General features: G+C 45.3%; 1 long non-coding RNA gene across 1 annotated transcript in view; it reads left to right on the top strand.

Moving 5' to 3' along the window:
• Window positions 1-19,434, top strand: part of LOC143660305 (uncharacterized) — a 31,213-nt gene extending 11,779 nt beyond the window's left edge. The window contains exons 2-3 of the long non-coding RNA XR_013163933.1: window positions 18,991-19,049; window positions 19,229-19,434. This is a non-coding gene — a long non-coding RNA (uncharacterized LOC143660305). The remainder of the gene's footprint in view (window positions 1-18,990; window positions 19,050-19,228) is intronic.
• The last annotated feature ends 233 nt before the right edge of the window (window positions 19,435-19,667 follow it).

Here is a 19,667-nt window from a genome sequence, read left to right as displayed (position 1 = left end):
CGAGTAAAGTCCATCCCTTGGCTTCCCACCAACCCACTTACCCTTTCTGTTCAGCCGTGCCGTCCCCACCCATCAGCATTAGCCTGACATCTCCACTCAGATGCATCTCCTTCCACCTCCCAGCCAGCACAAGTCTCTGGTCTCACCGCAATGATTAGAGGAGTACCCCAACACCCCAGGAAATGCTCAGCATTTTGAGTCCGGGGGCCAAGCTTTCCACAATGGTGTCTGCCCTCACTGGGCCTCACGCGGGGAAGATGCGTCCTTGGGCCCCCAGGGTCCATTCTCCATCTTGCATTAAAAGATATGGAGAGGGTTTTTAAACTTTTTATTATGCAAATTTTATAATACATGAAAATTTTGTGAAAAAAAAAACAGAAATAGAGAGAATGGTTTGATGAACCTCCATGTACCCATCACCACCTTAACAATGATCAATATTCTATCAATCTTGTTTCATCTGTTAAATTAACAATGTCTTATAAAAGGCATTTGCAAACTATGGTCTACAGACCCAAGCTGGCCCTCTGTCTGGTTTGTAAATAAAGTCTTACAGAAACACAGTCACACCCATTTGGTGACTTGTTGTATATGACTGCTTTCAAGTTACGACAGCAGAGCTGAGTAGTTGCAACAGAGACCATATGACCCACAAAGCTTAAAATATTTGCTATCTGGCCCTTACAGAAAAAGTTTGCTGACCTCTGACTCATAGCATCCAGGCCACATTCCATTTTCCCTGGCTGAAGGGAGAACTTTTTAAACCACACATTTGACCATGTCTCTCACCTGCTTAATTTTCAATGGCTTCTTGCGGTCCGTGGGTGAAAGATCCATCATCTAGTGGGGATTTCCAGGATCTGATTGTCCACTGCTCCAGGCTGATCATATCCTGGAGGAGTCTTTAATCCTGCTCTCTGTTCCAGCTGGGTGGGTCCTCCTTCAGTTCCTCAGCTGTCCCCTTCTCAGGGCCCCAGATGATCCCCTCCTCGCCACCCAACATCTCTGCCCAGTTAATGCCAACTTTCCTTCAGTTCTTAGCAGCGCAAACCCCTTATCCTCCTTAGGCCCCAAACTTTCCTGAGCTGGAAGAACCCTCTGTGGATGTTCTCACAGTGGGATATTCTTTCACTTCAGATAATTAATGCATCTGTTAATATGAATTTTGCAATGGTTTGACTGCTGTCTGTCTCCCCATATTCTGCGAGGTAGCCCATGTCCTCTTTCTCATCTCAGCATCTAACAATCTAGCAAAAAGCTGGGGCTCAGTAAACACATGGCAAAAGTATGAATCAATTTGTATTTGTTGAAATAAAAATCCCAGGGAAAGGAGGTAGAACACCTGACCATGCCAAGATCATTTTGCCACCTCATCCATCAAGCATGGAGAGAGAAGTAGGGAGACCAAGATTTTGAGGGGCCCATGTTCCAGGTACTTTACAGTAATCACTGCTTTAAATACTGCCACAACCTTACAAGATGGATTATTCCCATTTTATAGGTGGATAAATGAGGCTCAGAGGTGAAGAAATGTGACCACCCATTCCCAATCCTCTCTTTTCCATGATACCAGAGTGCCTGAAGGCTTCCCATATAAGGCTGCTCACTCAGTTCACCTCTCCTGCTTACCAACCCCTAGACTTGCAATCCTGGCTGGGTTTGTTCCATCATTTTATTAGATCTGAATTTTCCATGCCTCCCTAGGCATTTGGGGCCCATGGGTGGCCCCTTGACACTTTTCCAGCCTGTCTTTCAGGGGATCTCTGAATGTCAGCTTGCTTCTTTCCCAAAAATGACCAAGTCTCTTTTTAGAAGCTGACATAGGGACTTCACACATACTGCTGCTGTTTCTCACCACGATGATGTCATGAGGTCCAATGAGGCTTTTCCCCGTCCCATGAACTTGAACCCTTAGATACCAAGCTTGCTGGCAGATGAGATTTTGATTAAGCAAGGATTTACTGAATATCTCCTAGGCTCTGTGCACTGAGGAGAGAAACTTATAGACTAGAAAGACTAAATGTTATCTTGTTTAACATTCATAATACTCTATGAGGTAAACTCTATTATCATCATCCCCTTTTCACAGTGAGGTGATTAAGACTCAGAGAGGTAGGGACACTTTGCCAAAGTCACAGAGCCATAAGTGAAAAGGCAAAAATCCCAATTGAAGCAATGAGTTAATTGCTTCATTGCATTTTTTAAAAATTGTTTGTTTTCAAATACAAAAATAATGTAAATATGTAAAAAAAAAATTCAAAAATACTGAAGAGCATAGTGGCAACGTGTTCCCATTCCAATTCTGTGATCATGGATAATAGCGTATTTTTCCAGCCATTTTTATGCCTCCTAATGTACATGTATAAGCATGTGCCCATGCATCTATATACACACGTGCGCGTGCGTATGCCCACCCGCACTCACACACATGCAGAGCCATACAGGTGTATTCTGTACACATCTTCTGAGCGCGTGTGCCACCCATTCGACAATCTATCCTTAGCATTATTCTTCTAGGGCTTTGCATCAGGGCCAGGACTCAGGAGAGGCAACAAGGCACTAGGCATGCAAAATGTGGAGGCACGCTGCATTTGCACGACCCTGAAAATGCCTTCTTAAATTTTATGCCCTAGCACCTCATTTACCTCACCCTAGTCCCAGCATCTTATTTATTCCTCAGTAGAAGCCTGTGCTGTAGGTAGATACTATTATTCATAGTAGTATTTCCATTTTACAGATGAGAAAGCTGAGGTGCAGACAGGGAGAGTCATTTGTCCAAGGAAAGCCCAGACTTGGACCCCCAGGCTGCCGGCCTCCAGAGCCATGCCCTGAACCCCAGGGCTCCGGTGACCTCATTTCTGGTCTGAGGATAATGCAAATCAAGTCTATACTTGTCAGGCCACTGTGACATCCATAAAATGAGTGCTGGACCATGAGCACAGGCAAGGACAGACTGGGAAGGAGGAATGGGGGAAGAGCTCCTCAAGGGGTGGCATTCGAGATGAGACGTGAAGAACAGCTAGGACCTCAACAGGTGGCGCTTTGGGGGAGGGGGCACCAGGAGCAGAGGAGCAGACAACGGGAACTGCAAAGGCCTGGAGGTGGGAAAAGGCAGGGAATGTTACAGGATAGCACTGAGGAGTCGGATTTGGCTAGAGCCCAGATCATGTACCCAGAAGGGAGTGAGAGAAGCGCCTGCGGTGGGCTGGGGGGCGGGCCAACCTCCCATAGGCCCAAGAATGGGTACCGAGCCCCTACTGTGCCTGGTAGCTACCCAAGTTTGCACTAGGGCAGACCCTGCCCCTTCTCACTGAAGCAGCAGCAGGGGACATAGGCCAGGACCCTGAGATTGCCTGGACCTTGCTCTGTCGTATTTTGTTCTGAGTCTGCAAGAAAGCAGTAAGCCAAGGGACACAGGCAGAGTCCCGGGGTACACGTGGGAGGTGGCACTGGGGAGGCGAAAGCAAGGAGGCAGGCATGAAGAGGGGGCTTGCTTGCACCCCATGATAGAAAAAGCTTCCTCTTCACCCATCTCCATTTAAAAATACATCTTTGATTCCCAACATCCTAAAAAAGCTTAGGGGCCTATTCTTAGAAAGCCCAGGCTTTAAGAAAACAGGCTCTTGCTCAAATATTTGGGTCCAGATGCCCTCTCTGTAGATCATCTGTGGAAAATGGTTAATCCCTTAATGGACTCCAGAGCTGCCCAGCCCGTTCCAAGCTAAATCCCATCATGCACTAGCATGGCCTCCCAGAGCCCCTGTCTGGCCTTTCTTTGGAAATGTGTGTCTTCAGCCTAAAGAGGCACGTCAGGGCCAGGGTAGAAGCAGCAGCGTCCACAGCTCAGCCCCACACCACCAGGCTTCCCCCAACTCCACCTTCCTCCCAGCTCAACTAGCCTCATCTCCTGACTGGGAGCTCCCCCAGAGCAGCCTGGTCTGCCTCTGCTCACTACTGCAGCCTCCTGGCACCTAGGAGGTGCTGGCAAATGCCAGTGCAGTGAAGGGATGAATCTTTCTAACAGGTCCTCTGGCAAGTCTCCCTGCACCTGACTCCTCAGCTCCCGGTGAAGACCTCTCAGGAAAACCTTACCAGGTGTATACAGCCACTCAGCTTTTCCAGTCGCTCCCCCAATACCTACTTTTTTTTTCCTTTGTAGTAAAATACTCCACTTTAAAGTTTATAATTCAGCGGCAGTACATTCAGTGTTGTGCAGGCATCACCACTATCTAGTTCCAGAACATTTTCATCACCACCAAAAGGAAACCTCATACCCATTAGCCAATCACTCCCCACTCCTCCTTCCCTTCAGCCCCTAACACTGCAAATCTTCTTTCTGTGGAAAGTTTCTGTGAACTACCTATTCTGAACGTATCACATAATCATATGATATTTGGCCTGCCGTGTCTGGCTTATTTCACTTTGCAAAATCTTTTCCAGGTTCATCCATGCTGTAGCATGAATCAGAACTTTAGTACTTTGTACGGCTGAATACTACTCCATTGCGTGGCTAGACTCCATTTTGTTTATCCATTCATCCATTGTACAGAATTTTGTTTGAACATCTGTTCTCAGTTTGGGGACTATCTACCCAGAAATGGAATTTCTCAGTGATAGGGTAGCTTTATGTTTAATCTATTGAGGATCCACCAAATTCAATTTCTACTTTTTTATTATTTTACAAAATGCATGCATGTTTTTGACAGACTCTTTAGAAGAAGCACACATGCAGAAGGAAAAGAAAAAGTCACCCAGGGTCCTGGCACTTAAAAATAAGCATTACCAACCATTCTGATTATGTCCCACTGAGATTTTTTGTAGAATGCCTATATATATTTATACATATCATTATACTTTTCACTTAAAAGTCGGTAAAAAAAAAAATGGGATTTAGGAATGTCATGCTATGCCACTCTTCAGTACCAACTTCTTAAGGACAAACCTGTTTAAAATGGTAGCCTCGGCACTCCCTAATCCCTTCCCTGCTTTATTTCTCTCCCTAGTACTTATCATCCAACCCATATTTATACTGTACTCATTGTAAACCCCATGATGGCCGAGGGTGCTGATTGCTTTGTTCACTGCCTAGCACACAGTAGGGACACAACTAGTATTTGTTGAATGAATTAATGTTTGTTAACAAATGAAAATACAGCAGTCCATTTAAAACTTAAATCACATTTTCAATGCATTTGCTGTAGTGCAGCAGAAATGGTTGCTCATTATTCCTTGTTGGTAACCATCCATCTTTGAATCCCAACTGTCACTCTTCTTCAAAATGCCATTATCCTACACCTGGATGTAGTTGCTGGGAATTCCATCAGCTAGGACTGGGTCCCTAACCACTCCTGAGCTTTCTGAGGAAAGCAAGGAGGTCCCCATTTCCATCTAGGGCTCCTGGAAGGGGACTGTGAAAAGAAGGTCCTGAAAATTTCCCAAAAGCAAAGAATCCCTTAGGTTCTAATTTCAGAGCCAGGTTTCTCCCAAACTCCAACCAAAGCCAGGAGTCCCCAAAGGGAGATTGTGTCTCTGCCTCTACCTTCCTGTCCATGTCAGAGCAATTCTCCCAGCCACCTTGTCATGAGCCTGCTGGGCTGCTGATATTAGCTACATATGATGACAATTAGAGGCCGAACCTCCCTGGCTCCTGGTAGAATATTGAGACAGAGCTACAGCTATTTTAAGATTTTAAGCAGATTTATATTTAGTGCTTCAAAGAAGACCAGACGGCAGGGAAAATATGGTAACTGTTGCTTTAAATTATAGCTATCATTACTTCAAAAGGATATTCAATCAGAAACCACTGAAGACTAAAACTATTTACATCTCCTGACACTTAAAAGCAAGCAAGCAGTTTTAGCCTGTCAGCCCTGGACGTGTAGGCTGCAGAGAGAGAGAGGTACCTCGCTGGCCTGCAAAAAAAAACATTTCAAGGGGCCGAAGGAGTGTCTTCCTACTCCGTGCTGGCCTCCTGTCTATCTCCCATGGCCTAGGAAGGATTCAGGTCCTGGGGCCTAAGGGTTCTTACCAGATCTGCAGGCGAGAGTCTATAAACCCCTTGGAAAGTCAGCTGTTCCCCAAAGCTGGGAGACTGCCCTTTACTGCCTGACCTCTGGCCTACAGGTATCTGCTCTGGGGAAATCCTGTCTCATCCCATTAAGAAGTCCCAGGACAGGACTGCCCCCTACTTCTCAGGTTCTCCTGTATGGGTTACATGGGAATGAAGGGTCATGTACTGATGAGAATCAGAGCTATCAGAACACTTAGCTCACACAGATGATGGCCAAAGGTATGCGTGCTGGAGGCAGACTTCTCTGGGTTTGAGCTCTGGTTAATTCACTAGCTGGGTGATGAATGGACAAGCCACTTGATCTCTCATCATTCAGCTTCCTCATCTGTAAAATCAGAGTAAATTAGAGTCCCGTTTCATAGGATTATGGAGAAGATTAACTGAAATGGTATACACAAAGCACTTTTATTAGTTAGGATAGTCTAGATGCTGTAACAAATAAACCCTAAAATTTCAGAAGCTGAGCGGAAGAAAACGCTATCTTTCATGGACATAAAAATTCACGGCAGGTCTTTCTAGTCAGTGGGCAACTCTTCTCCCTGTGATGATTTGGGGACCCAGAATCTCTACATCCTGTGGCTAAGGCATCTCCCGGGGTGCTCTGCCTCCAGCCTCAGGAAAGGAAATGGGCAGTGAGCCAGGTCCTTAGTGCATAGAGATGAATAAGATTTCATTGGCGACCCCATCTCTGAAAAGCAGTTAACATAGCAGTCACCCTTGCCTTGTGTGGGTCATCCTCTCTGAGAAGCCTTCCCTCACCTCCTAGTCTGAGTTAGACGCCCTTCCTAAATGCTCTCATAGCACTTGTGCTAGCTTGGATCAGTTGCATCCACTGGAATATAAGTTCTGTGAGGGCAGAGTTGGGCTCCCTGTTGTTCACAGCTATATTCCAGAAGAGCTGAACACAACACTTGGCTCACAATAAATGCTGGTTGGGAGAACTGGACAGTGCTCACTGCACCCCATGATGATGGCACTTTATTTGTTTCTCCCTGCTGGGCCGTGAGTAGGAAAAAAAAAAAAGGGCCTCTTCCTGCCTGCCATTACATATGTGGTTACTTAATGTGGTCCAGAAGTGGCTTTGGAGTCAGCCCAGTCTGAAGTCATACACGGGACCTACCGCATTCCTACACATAGCAATGTGATTTGTGAATGCTACTAATCCACAAACCTGGAAAAAGGCTATATAGGAGTTCTTGATTCCAGAGATTGGCTAAGTACAGTCTGTGAGCCAAATTTAGCCCACCGCCAGTTTTTGTAAATGAAGTTTTACTGGTACACAGCCCCACGTGATCACAAGGGGACCTGGGAGATGTAGTTCCTGGCCTCTTGGGAACAAATCCACACTAAGGAGGAAGAGCTCAAATTCTGGGTGGGCAGGGAGCCGTCATCTGCCATAAGCACTTAGCACAGTGGTACTCATTAATATTAATACAACTGTAATTGTTACTGTTTTCCAATCCAACTTTCCAATTGCACAAATGAGATTCAGAGAGATCTGTGGCTTACTTGATATCACAACAAGTAAGTACCAGAATTAATACTCTTTTGGCCTCTGCCATACCACTAGAGCTAGGAGAAAGAATAAGAAGTTTCTCCTCTGCACTGTTTGCTTTAATGGGAGGGCCTTTGGAGGGTTTGTCCCCTGGGTTTTAGGAAGTCAGGGTATCAGGGCTGCTGACAATGCTGCAGGGTGAGGGAAGGATGGGTTTTGCTTTGCTCCCAGGTTCTGGAACTAGACCTTCCCAGCCTGCACTACTCATCTGGAGCCCTCAGCCCAACCTCACCCCTTGCCCACATGAGCCAAACCCTTCTTCCAGCAACAAAGAGTCACAGCTGGCACCACGGCCCATGATCTCCAGGTGGGAGTTGTGCCAGCCCATCCTTTTGCTTGGGAACTGTTAGGAAAAAATCACCTTCTCCCTCCCTGACTCCAGACCCACTCTGCCTCCAGGCTGGGCAGGTGAGGCATGTACCTGGTTGTCTTAGGTTCACCCTTGACAGGCAGTCCTGGGGTGGCCTAAGTAGGCACAGAATCAGCACAGCCTTCTCTGCGTGAAGGATTGCAAAGATGGGACCAGGTGGAGGTGGCACAAGAGCAAATTAGAAGCTCTGTGCTACCTGTGCAAGTCATTTCCCTCTCTGGGCTTCTGCTTTCCCTTCTCTACCATGAAAGTGATGGCCTGCTCTATCCACCTTGTAGAGATGCAAGGGATGCAAAGGGTAAGGGCTAAAATCTGGAAACGTGATGATGTCTTACAGAGTGGGCATTTGTTGATTTTTCAACCTCTCACAACAAATTCCATCTTCTTCTAATAACAGGAACTTGAGTTCATGTGGGTAAATACCTCTTTTCCATTGGAGGTAGCCTTGGTGGGACTGTCAATCAAGATGCCTCCAATCCCCTGCTCAGTGGGTGTATACAGGAGGAAAGTATACCGACACTTTCCTGGGACTTGGAGTAGAGACACAGATGATAGGGGAAAAAAAAGAACAGCTAGATCTGTTTCTTCCTAAAGGAGGCAGCTTGGCAACTCACCCTCCCCATCCACAACACTCTCAGGCATCTGAATCTACAGCTCCTGTAAGTGCTTTCTGAGGTTTTGCTGTGTTGTCCCAACTAGGCCATTAACCCCTTGAGAGCACGGATGACATCCAACAGTTCTATTGGATTTCCCTTTTCCTCGGCCAGGCCTGAGAGGCAGTGACCCAGGAGGAGTGCAAGCTTCCTTGTCAAGAAAAGCTGACTTGTAGTCCCAGCTCCAGCAACACATGGCTGCAGTGGTCTTGGGCAAGTGCCTTAAGCTCTCAGAGCTTGTTTCCTCATCTCTGACTACTTCATACACCTAGACCTGTTCTGAGGATCAAATGGGAAAACATAATAAATCACCAGATGCATTAAAAGGGATTATCACTATTATCACTAACATAACTGATGCACAAGCCTGAAGGCACACAAATGGGTTTTAGTTGCAAAGTGGATTTAGTTATTTTCCAAGGGAAAATATCAAGGCAGATATTAAGGAGAACCCCAAACTCATAGAGAAGGATCTTTTAGATCTGGCAACTCAGATTTCCCTGACAACTTCTCAACACATAACTATGTGCCACCAGCTACACTGGGTGCTTTCAAGAAATTTTCAAGAAATCTGAAGGTTCAAAGAATAAATAAGTTCCCTTCAGTTTCAGAATTTTTTCAAGAATTAGGAGTGTGGCAAAGATCCCACTCTCTAAAATGGGGTTTTCACCTGTTTGACTGTTGGAACTCCTTAACTCTCAGGTTGTTAGGGCAGGCCCTTAAACTCGAGGATGCCTCCAAGTCTGGCCACTTTATAGAGCTTCCTGGGGCAGGGGAGTACCAAAACAATCTGCATTCATTTCCTAGGGCTGCTATAACAAAGGGCCACAAACTGGGTGACTTACAACAACATAAACTTATTTTCTCACAGTTCTGGAGGCTAAAGTCTGCCCTTGGAAGATTCTAGGGCAGACTCCTCCCTGGTCTCTCCCAGCCTCTGGTGGCCCCAGGTATTCCTTGGCTTGGGGCAGCATCACTCCCATCTCATCTACCCTCTGTGTGCTTCCATCTTCCCATGGTGCTCTTCCATCTGGGTCCATCCATGCCTCTTTGCCTTTCCTTATACAGACGCCAGTCATCTTGGATTGAGGACCCACTTAATTCAGTATGACCTCATCATAACTCAACTGCATCTGCAAAGACCCTATTTCCAAATAAGCACACTCAACGGCCCGGTCTGTATACCTCTCTATTCTGGATTCAGATCATTGTTTCCTCCCCTTGCCCCTTTGGGCTTAGAGGTGGCAATAGCTACACTGTCATCTCCCTACCCACATCTTGGCAAATAGTGCCTCTTTGAAGCCTTCTTCCACATGTCCTAACTCAAATCATTGCCCCCTGACGACTAAAATGGCCATCACATCGCCAGCCCACTCTAGACCCTGCTAGCCTTCTATCAGCCCCCAGGACTAGGCAGCCCTCTGGCCTCCATCACAGAGGTAGAGGTGTGAAATACACTCCACATGGGTGGGGAAGAGGGCTTGGGGAGGGAGACGGCCCCTCACCCTTGCCTGGCTTTTCAGGCAAGCACAAACCATGAGTAGATGATAACCATTCATCTTTCCCCCTTAAGATTCTGGAAACATCTCAGGCACAGTGAGTGCTGGTGGAGGGGGGTCAAGGGAGCCAAGGTGGGGGCAGGCTAGGCAAAGCACTAAAGGATGCAGTAAACCCTTACCTAATCTTCTCACCATCCGAGGGAATTCTCTCCGCTTCCAGGCAATCATTAAATACCCACCTAATTAAGGAGGAAATGGTAAAAAAAAAAAAAGATGTTGCTTCACTGTGAGCACTTTGCAGTAGTCAGTCCTTACGGTGAGTGGTGGAGGATTTAAAAGGTTAGTGACATTTTCTGTTATGTATCTTTTCATTAGAGGTAACTATCACTTTAAACAAATTGTTTCAGGGCCTGGAATGTAGCAATAACTGATCTAATTAGTATAGGCTGTAATTTAGGAAGGTTGATTATGTCACAGACATTATGACTCCTGGGCATTACCAAAGACTCGCTTGTAGCCCTTGAAATGATTTTCTCATGAATGCGCATAATGTCCCCCAGCTAGCACGAGGGCCTTAAGGTGACATGATGCATATGAAACTTCAGCTTTCTCAGGGACTAGATTTTGAGTCGGTGATAAACAAGTGAACAGATAGCATCCTAGATTTACTTCCTGCTAAAGGAAAACCCAGTAACTGACTAGAGTAACAATGGACAATTGAACTCCATTATCCGATGTCCAATAAATCACTCAAGGCAAATGTGATGTTAAATGATAACCAAGAGGCTGATGCTGTCTAAGTGTGTCAGACCCATGGAGCCAGAAGGTCTGAGAAGTGATTCGCTTTGAGATGTGTGTATGTGTGTGTGCATGTGTGTGTATCTTTTAACCTTCTTTTGTACCCTCAAGCCCCCAAATAAAAACACACCTGTGATATCCATATTCACAATGATAAAACAAGCATTCAACTTAAGTACCAACCTGTGTCTGGGTGTGGCAGAAACTAGCTGGTTGCTCGCCAGAACGTTTTATCCCTTCTTGCTCCTGGGTACCCAGGCTAGACTACATTTCCCAGGCTCCCTTGCAGTTTGGCGAGTCATGTGACTCAGGTCTAGCCAATGGTGTGTGGGCAGAACTGACATGGTCAGGTTTGGTCCATCAAACTTCAGCATGACACTCTTCCTGGGCGGGGTCAGTACCTAAAGAGCCAGGGGCTCAGCAGGTGTGGGGCTGGTACAACTCCCAGGTGCACTGGACTCAGAGTGGGGGGATGGAGGTGGGGGAGGGGGAGGGGCTTACCCACTGCCAGTGACATAGAGACACGAATGAAAAAGAAACTTTTGTGTTAAATCACCAAGCTTTGTGGGCTGTATATTTTACAGTGTGGTGACACCTTGACTGATACGTGGAATGATACACATACGGGCAGGCACACACACACACAACTAAACTGCAAAACAACAAACAAAAGAGCAGAAGTTTGTTTTAAGTAATAATGACTATCCCACTCACCTGACAATCAAGGCTGGGTGCCCGATATCTTGCTTAATTATTCATTGGGTCTTCAGTGTTAGGTGAACACAACTCTTTAAAACTACAAGAACAACTGTTTTAAATTCAACTCTATAACTTTCCGCTCCTCTGAAGGGGAGTGGGTTGACTCTGTGGTTGGGGAGACAGTTTTCCACAGCAGTGACCAGTTTCTCCTGGTTGGGAACGCGTCACTTCAATGAAAGGTGGATTCATTTTCTCTGATTTCTAACAAACTCGAGCTAGAGTTTGGTAAAAGCCAAAGTTTTTCTAGAATATGAGCTCCTTTGTAAGCTCTAGGCTGACTGTGCCCAGAGCAGCTAACAGAGGACATTGCAATATGGTGAGCATTGAGAACAAAAGGGTGAACAAATGAATGAATGAGGTAGAAATTAAATGAATTAATTAGACACCAAGCATACAACGGCTAACGTCTGTTTAAATTTACAGTACTCATCGTCAGCCATTTGTATGTCATAATATATACTGTTACCACATATTAGTTACATTTTTCCCCAGTGACATCTCTACTGAAATACATTAATGTTGAGACACTATCTGTAGTATCTACATATAGAAAACTGGCTTACATAAGGGCTGGAGACCACATCATGGATCTGAATTTTTAATGACAAAAAAACTGAGGTCATCGTAGGGGGGAAAGAAAAAAAAGGATGTGACATGGAAAGGCGTAGGTGGTGGGACCCAGCTCCTTAGCCACATTTTACTCTACTAAATAAAGATAATAACCACATTGTCATTTTTAATATAACATGCAATTGGTCTTCTTATCTATCTTTGTATCTATCACTTTTGGGTTTTGTTTTTAAGGCTGGGGATGACATCTGCTCATTAATAACTAGTGGTGCACGTGGGTAACACAAAACTTACTAATCCTTTGCAATCTGCACAGGGACCCCCAACAATTTCACTCCCATTCTCAGGGCTGGCATCATTGCAGAATGGTCCAGGGTTGAAAGGCCCAGTTACTTGCCAGTCCCTTTCCCCAGGACCTGTGACAAGGAGACGGCATCAGCCATGGAGGCTCTCAGAGGTCCATAGTGTTCTCCATTAAATCAGTGCTTACACACACACGCGCACACACACACCCTACCCAAGACCTCTGGGGGCTTGCTCTCTGTAGTTCATGTCATAAAAGCAGTGGGCTTCTTTTTCAGTTTCCTAAAATTTTTTTTTAAAGAATTACAGAAACATCTATTTTCAAAACTTCCAACTTAACAAACATTCACAGACATGAATACAGGTGAACACCAGAATAAAAATGGCAATTCTGCAGCTGGAAGAACAGCAGAGAATTGAATCTCTTGGGTTCTGACCAGGTCTGGGTCACGTGTATACACTGAACCAATCACAGGGCTAGAGGCATGCAATGTTCTGATTGGCGAAGCCTGGGTCATATGCCCATCCCTTGAGCTAAGGGTTGAGCCAGTTCAACCAAACCAAATGGGCGGAGAGTGGAGTAGGGATGGGTCCTCAAGGGAAACAAGATGCTGCCATCAACAGGAAGGGGGCATGGATGTTGGGCAGGTAAAAAACAGAGCTAACAATTATGCCCACATACAGAGAAGAAAACTTAGGGAAAAATTCTAGTGACTAGTCCAAGATCAAACAGCTGGGAAAAGTAATAGGAAGAACCTTCCATCCTCTGCTTCGTCCCCATCACCCCTATGGTAGCACAGGACACGGTGCCCATGGGGCAGCTGTTTTGGGTGCTGCAACCCCCAAATTGCCAGCAGTGGTGGCTAATTATAACCACAGTGGAGCCGTGTCCCTAATGCATAGACCATAAACCCATCAGTTGTGCGAAGCTGCAGAGGGATTTGTAAAAGGCCATAATTCTAATTAATAATTGGTCTGCTGCCAACTTAAGTGGTTTGGTGCGGTTAACTGTAAGTATATTTTTAATGTAAGGAATGTACTCCCATCAGCTGTCTTCTCTTTGGAAAATATGGCCAAATAAAAGGCTGAGATTTCACAAGCCCAGAGAATCCCCTTGTATTATTAGCTGGCCAGACAAGTTTATTTCCAACGCGTGGCTCCAGTGGACAAGACCCATTTTCCATGGAATAAACATTGAAAGAGAATCCCATCGAGGGGGTGCTTGTTCCTTTGGAACTTGATTTTGCTCCAGGCTTGTCCGTACAAATGTTGTCTGGCTCACAGCCTCAGCAGCCAGGTTTGGTGCAGACCTCCTGGGTGGCATTTCCTGGGTGATCATGCTGCCTGCGTTGATGATGAGGATGCTGACCTCCCTTGAGCTTCTTAATGCAGGAGTGTTTCTTGCAGATGTAACTCTGGGGAGGCATGTGTGTTTCGGTTTATTAAATGGCGTGACGCTCCCAAGATGTAGCTTGGTTAGGTCCTTTTCTGTCTGCCAATTAACCGGCTCGGTAATTAGAACTAAAACAAGTCCTCCTTTCCTTATGGAACAGTGGTGGTAATACGCTCCGCTCAGAATATCCTCAAGAATGCTTTTCTGGGCCAGTTGCGAATCAGAATTCCTCCACCTGATTGTGCTTAAAAAATATGAGTTATTGAAATGTTTAATTTGGTCCAACGCTTGCATCAGCTGCTTGATCTGATAGATTGAAACAAAAGAGAAAAAAAAAATTAAAATCCTCCCAGGACTTTTCCAGACTTCTCTGCTTTTGCCAGGCTGTGATCTAATCCTCAAAACCTCTTCAGGACTGTTTGGGCCAAGTTGGAGTTATTTAAGGCAGTCCGGCTGAGCACTTTCTAAGTGGCACTCAACGCCCATCAATAATCAGATGTGTGGGCCCTGGACACTTGTATTCAAAGAGCAGCTGCACTTTATGACTTCAAGGTCGTCTAATCCACCCTATAAACATTTGGAAGTTTCAGGAAAGCCCTTTACATAGGGAAAATAGAGCCATTTTGGGGAGACTCTATTCTGATAAATCATTTCTCTGAATCTGAACCAGCTTTGTAAAGATGTTAAGCCCATTAGACATTTTTCCTGAAACATCCAGCTGTTTCTTCTAACTGCTTCCAGAGAACCCAGGCAGAACCAGAAATACTCCAAGAGAAAAGAATCCAGCATCACTGAAAAATAAAAACACCCCCTCCCCGCTCCCTAGCCCGGGGATGGGATGGGGGGGGGGGGGGCTAATGTCTTCCTGTGACTCCTTGCACAGCGAGCCACGGAGCCACCGCCACACCTGGCCTGGTGTGCTGTCAGCAGGGATGTCTGCACCTCTTCCTGGGGCTTACTCACCCAGCGCCCCATTCTGAGCATTCTGGCTCATCTGCAGTCAGTCAGACCCAGATGCGAAACAGATTATAGTTTCTGTACTTTTTAAGGGTAAAAATAAAAGCACTTGCATCTCTTCAGGATTCCCCTGCAGTGAAACCAAGCCTGGCAAAGGAAACCCGTGGGAGAGTGTAACCCCAAGAGTAGGTGCCTGACAGCTCGTTTTTGAAGGTGGCGGCTCTGGAGGGCTTGAAGCTTCTGGAGTGTGGAGATGAAGCTCCTCTAGAGCTAGAAAACATGCACAGCTGAGCAGGCTGCCAGAGCCGAGCAGAAGGCTCTGGACTTCCTAGCTCACTGTGGCCTCTGAAGGCAAATATTCCAAAGGCAGGGACTTCATTTGAACACCGTGTGTTGTCATAAGCCCTCACTTGGTTGTTAATTCACTTAATGCTTTCCAGCAATTTTGAATCAAGGTCAGAGAAAGACCTGCAAACAGGTGATAGTATACACAAAGCAATGATTTTGCACATTTATTGTGGTGTTTACTTGGACAGGTGATTCAGAACCGATTCTCTTACATGTTCCCTTCAATAAACCTGCCCCAAAGGCAAGACAGTTACTGACATCTCCATTCTATGGACAGGAAAATCAACACACACAAATGACCATAAAAAAGACCTGGGGCCAGACTCACCGTGACACGGTTGGGTGTGTGCCAGGCCACCAGGGCCGTTCTCGCTCGCCTACCACCCTACAAGTAGTTGCATGACCTTGGGTACATGCCTGCCTTTATAGATTTCTGTAAAACGGGGATAATAATCATAATTTCCTCCAGGGTTTTTGCAAGTAGTAAATTAGATAATCATATAAAACTCTTAGGACAGCACCTGGCATATATTCAATAAATGCCAATGATGAGGGTGATGGTGGCAATGGTGACTTTGCAATTTACATTTATATATGCTTCTAGAAAAAATTAGGTGTAAACTTGTCCATCTCAATTTCAAATAGGGTAAAGGAAAGTGATGATTAGATGATATTATGGGCCTTTAATTTCTTCCCGATGTCAAATAAGTAAAAGGATCAGAGCATGACCCCCTCTCCATTTTGGAATGCACCTACTTATATGAGAAAGGTTCTGATTCAGGTGTCAGAAAAACCTCCTATGCTACCCACCCCTGGGTACACAGCCCTGATTCCACCCCACCCCCTGCCCCCTTTAAAACCTCCCCTAGCTAGTCCTCATTCTCTCTTTTTTCCAAGTAGATACTCATATATAGACTTCATATGAAGAAAATTGAATTAAAATTGTGAAATATGTATGAAAACAAGATGCATTCTTTATATGCAAATGAAAAAAGTTGACCCTTTAAAGATAATTTTTAACCAAAATTTTTCCTAATCAAATTTTTTAAAGCAAGTATACATGATCATGGTTCATTTTCAAACTTGTATATTCATGATAGTAACATAAAACTTTGTTGTGAAAAAAAATCCCATTCTAGCTGAAAGGGAATGACTGCTTGATTTAGAAGAGGGTGGAACTTCAAGCTGGCCGGAGCCTGGGGGCTTGAGTCACTGCATGGAGAAATGCATTCCGCCAAATGCAACCAAGAGCACTTATTTAGATTATGAATAAGGAGCTTTATTATAACAAGCCACTGTAGTTTGGGGGCTATGGTTTAAAAAGTTAGTCTGTCTCTGACTAATGTAGGCCCCAGTGATGGCAAGCACTACAGCAGCAGTTTAGCCAGATCACCCAGCTAGTTTGAGGTTTAAGCTTCAACCTCTTATCCAAAGCTCTCACCATTAAAAGCCCATTAACTGATGCTGTCAACCAGTGCCTGAAGCATAACAGGCTCTCCAAAGCCTAACGGATGGATGAATGGATGGATGAATGGATGGATGGATGGATGGATGGATGGATGGATGGATGGATGGATGGGTAGGTGGGTGGGTGGATGGATGGATGGATGGATGGATGTGTGAACAGATGGATGGATGGATGGGTGGATGGATGGATGGATGGGTGGATGTGTGAACAGATGGATGGGTGGATGGATGGATGGATGGATGGGTGGATGGATGGGTGGATGGATGGATGGATGGGTAGGTGGGTGGGTGGGTGGATGGATGGATGGATGGATGGATGGATGGATGGATGGATGGATGGGTGGATGGGTGGATGTGTGAACAGCTGGATGGGTGGGTAGGTAGGTAGATAGGTGGGTGAGTGGTAGATGGATAGGTGGATGGGTTGGTGGATGGGTTGGTAGAAGAGCTATACTCTCTGTGGTCATTTATCTACTAAATTTTCTTCAGTTCAGAGGAGGGACCAGAAAGGACGTGTTTCTCCTGGCAAAGAGCTCATTGTCCCTGAGCAATTAGGAATGTGAGGCCTGAGCCAGGTCAGTTGGAGGCACATGGGAATCTCTAGGGAAAAGCTCCACAGAGATTCCAAGTCAGTCTCCCAGTGGCCGCAGAGCTCCTCGAGACAAGACCGAACATAACCAAGTCCAGACAACTGAGGCTGGAACTTTGGTCTTATGCTAGAACTTTCCTTTCCCTTTTGACTCGCTAGAGGGGGGCCAGCCAAATAAGAATACACTGTATTCACCAAGAACTCGAAGGCGTATCGGCTAGCTGGGGCTGACCCCACCCCAGCCGCCACCTGCTTATCTCCCCCTGAGTGCCAGTTCACTGTGTGCCCAGGGCCCCTGTGCTGCGCAGGCTTGGCTGGGCTCCCTCCCTCCCAGGGACGCGGGAGCCTGTCCGCCTCTGGCAAGCAGACTCTTTAAGCCTGTCTTTATGTCCTTATCAGTGCTCCACGGCAGGCCCAGGTGCCAGGCCTCATTCACTCAATTACCGTCTTCGCAGGACACAATGCTCTCTTCTGAAAGCCTACACTGTGCCCAGATAGAGACACTTTCATGGCAAGGGTTCAGAGCTAAATCCTCTTTTGATACTGTCAGAAACTCCCTGCCAAGCTGACACTGTATGTTAGAGGGGAAAGAGCTCACCGGCGCAGAAAGCCGAAATTAAATTAAACAGGATATTAATACCTAGTAGTTGCGGAAATGATATTTCCTTTTTTTGATTCCCCTCGCTCTCAGTGCCGAAGCCAAAAAATGCATCCCAGCTTGGCTGAGCCTGCCCGGCCCTCGGGATTTCCAAAGAAAAACACCAACACGCCTCCCTGAGAAGAGGCTTCAGTAGGGATCCTTTCCCACCCCTGGCCCAGCCCCCAAGCCCCAGCCCCTTCGTTTCCCTCCCTTCCATTGAAATGTGGGCTGTTTAAGCCTTCTGAAGAAGAAAGAAATTATGAGTGGTGTTTTTTTCCTTCTCTATTTCCTAAATTTAAAAAATTGGGGCCAAATTTTTTTTTTTCTCTTAATAATAGAGACTGCATTTATATGAACAAAGAAAGATAAAATTCCTGCTGCCCAAAGGTGGTGGTGGAGTTATACAGAGAAGATAGGATTTAACAAATGAATATGAATGCTGAATCATTAAACTGATATCTCTTTTAGTCTCCAGGATCTTAGAGCAGCTAGAAATAAAAAACGGTGGAACTGTAACCCAGGTCAAACTCTGAAATACGTTCTACAACTAATTATGGTGCTGTGCTTTGAAATTTATTGTTTTTTTGTTTCTATGTTATTTTTCACAAAAGAAGAAAGAAAAAAGTCAATTGTGATGATAAAAAAATATTTATTCCTTCTAGCCTCCTATATTCAGGGGCAGCTAGAAGGAAAAATCTGAGAGGATGGTATGGTAGCCCATGACAAACTCTGGAATCTGTCCAGTAACTACTTTTGAAGAGTGCTTTGACAACTATTGCTTTTTTATTTCTTTGCTTTGTATATATTTTTAATATATATTTGTATATATTTTTCTTTGCTTTATTATATACAATAAAAAAGTTAAAAAAAAACAAAAAACCTCCCACTGTCCTCTTTGAGAGGCGGCCTTATGATGTCTCTCTATCAAATGCCTGACCCCGAATCATCATTCAGCATAACATTTCCATTATTACTAAGTCATTATTGAATGATTTCCCTTCTCTACTTTCCCTGTGCAGCCCTGGGTGGAACACTTTGTGTGAATCGTCTCATTGGATTCTCACAACAGTCCTACCAGGTGGGTAACTATTATGGCCCCCTAAGGTTCAGAAAGGTGAAATGACCTGCCCAAGGACACACAACCCACAGGTAGCAGAACCAGACTCCATCCATGCCAAAGCCACGCATGCGCTCTGCTGGGGATTATGCTTTCCTGGGATGAAGTATGGGTACTGTCAAGTCCCTCTTATGTGCTAGGCCCTCCGGTGGATTTCTGTCAATGCCCAAAATACGATCCAATCTGGAATACTATTCAGCAATAAAAAGGAACGGGCTCTGGACACATGCTACAACGGCGATGAACCTCGGAAACTTTATGCTCAGAGAAAGAACCAGACACAAGAGACCACATGCTGTCTGGGTGCATTTTTATGAAATATGAAGAAAAGGTAAAGTCATAAAGACAGCAGATTAGGATTGCCTGGAGGTGGGTGCGGAAGGGATAGGGGATTAACAGTAAATATGGGTGAGGGATCATACTGGATGGTGAAAATGCTCTAAAATGATTTATGGTGATGGTTGCATGACCTGGGAAATCAACTAAAAAATCATTGAGTGGTACACGAAGGAGGGGGAATTGTGTGATATGCAAACTATGCTTCAATAAAATTATTCATTAAAATACCATCCAAGTTCT

The sequence above is a fragment of the Tamandua tetradactyla genome, chromosome 16 (assembly GCF_023851605.1).
Source record: "Tamandua tetradactyla isolate mTamTet1 chromosome 16, mTamTet1.pri, whole genome shotgun sequence".
In the NCBI taxonomy this organism is placed as follows: Eukaryota; Metazoa; Chordata; class Mammalia; order Pilosa; family Myrmecophagidae; genus Tamandua; species Tamandua tetradactyla.
Note: the sequence above shows the minus strand (reverse complement) of the source record. Positions and strands in the feature narration are given on the sequence as shown.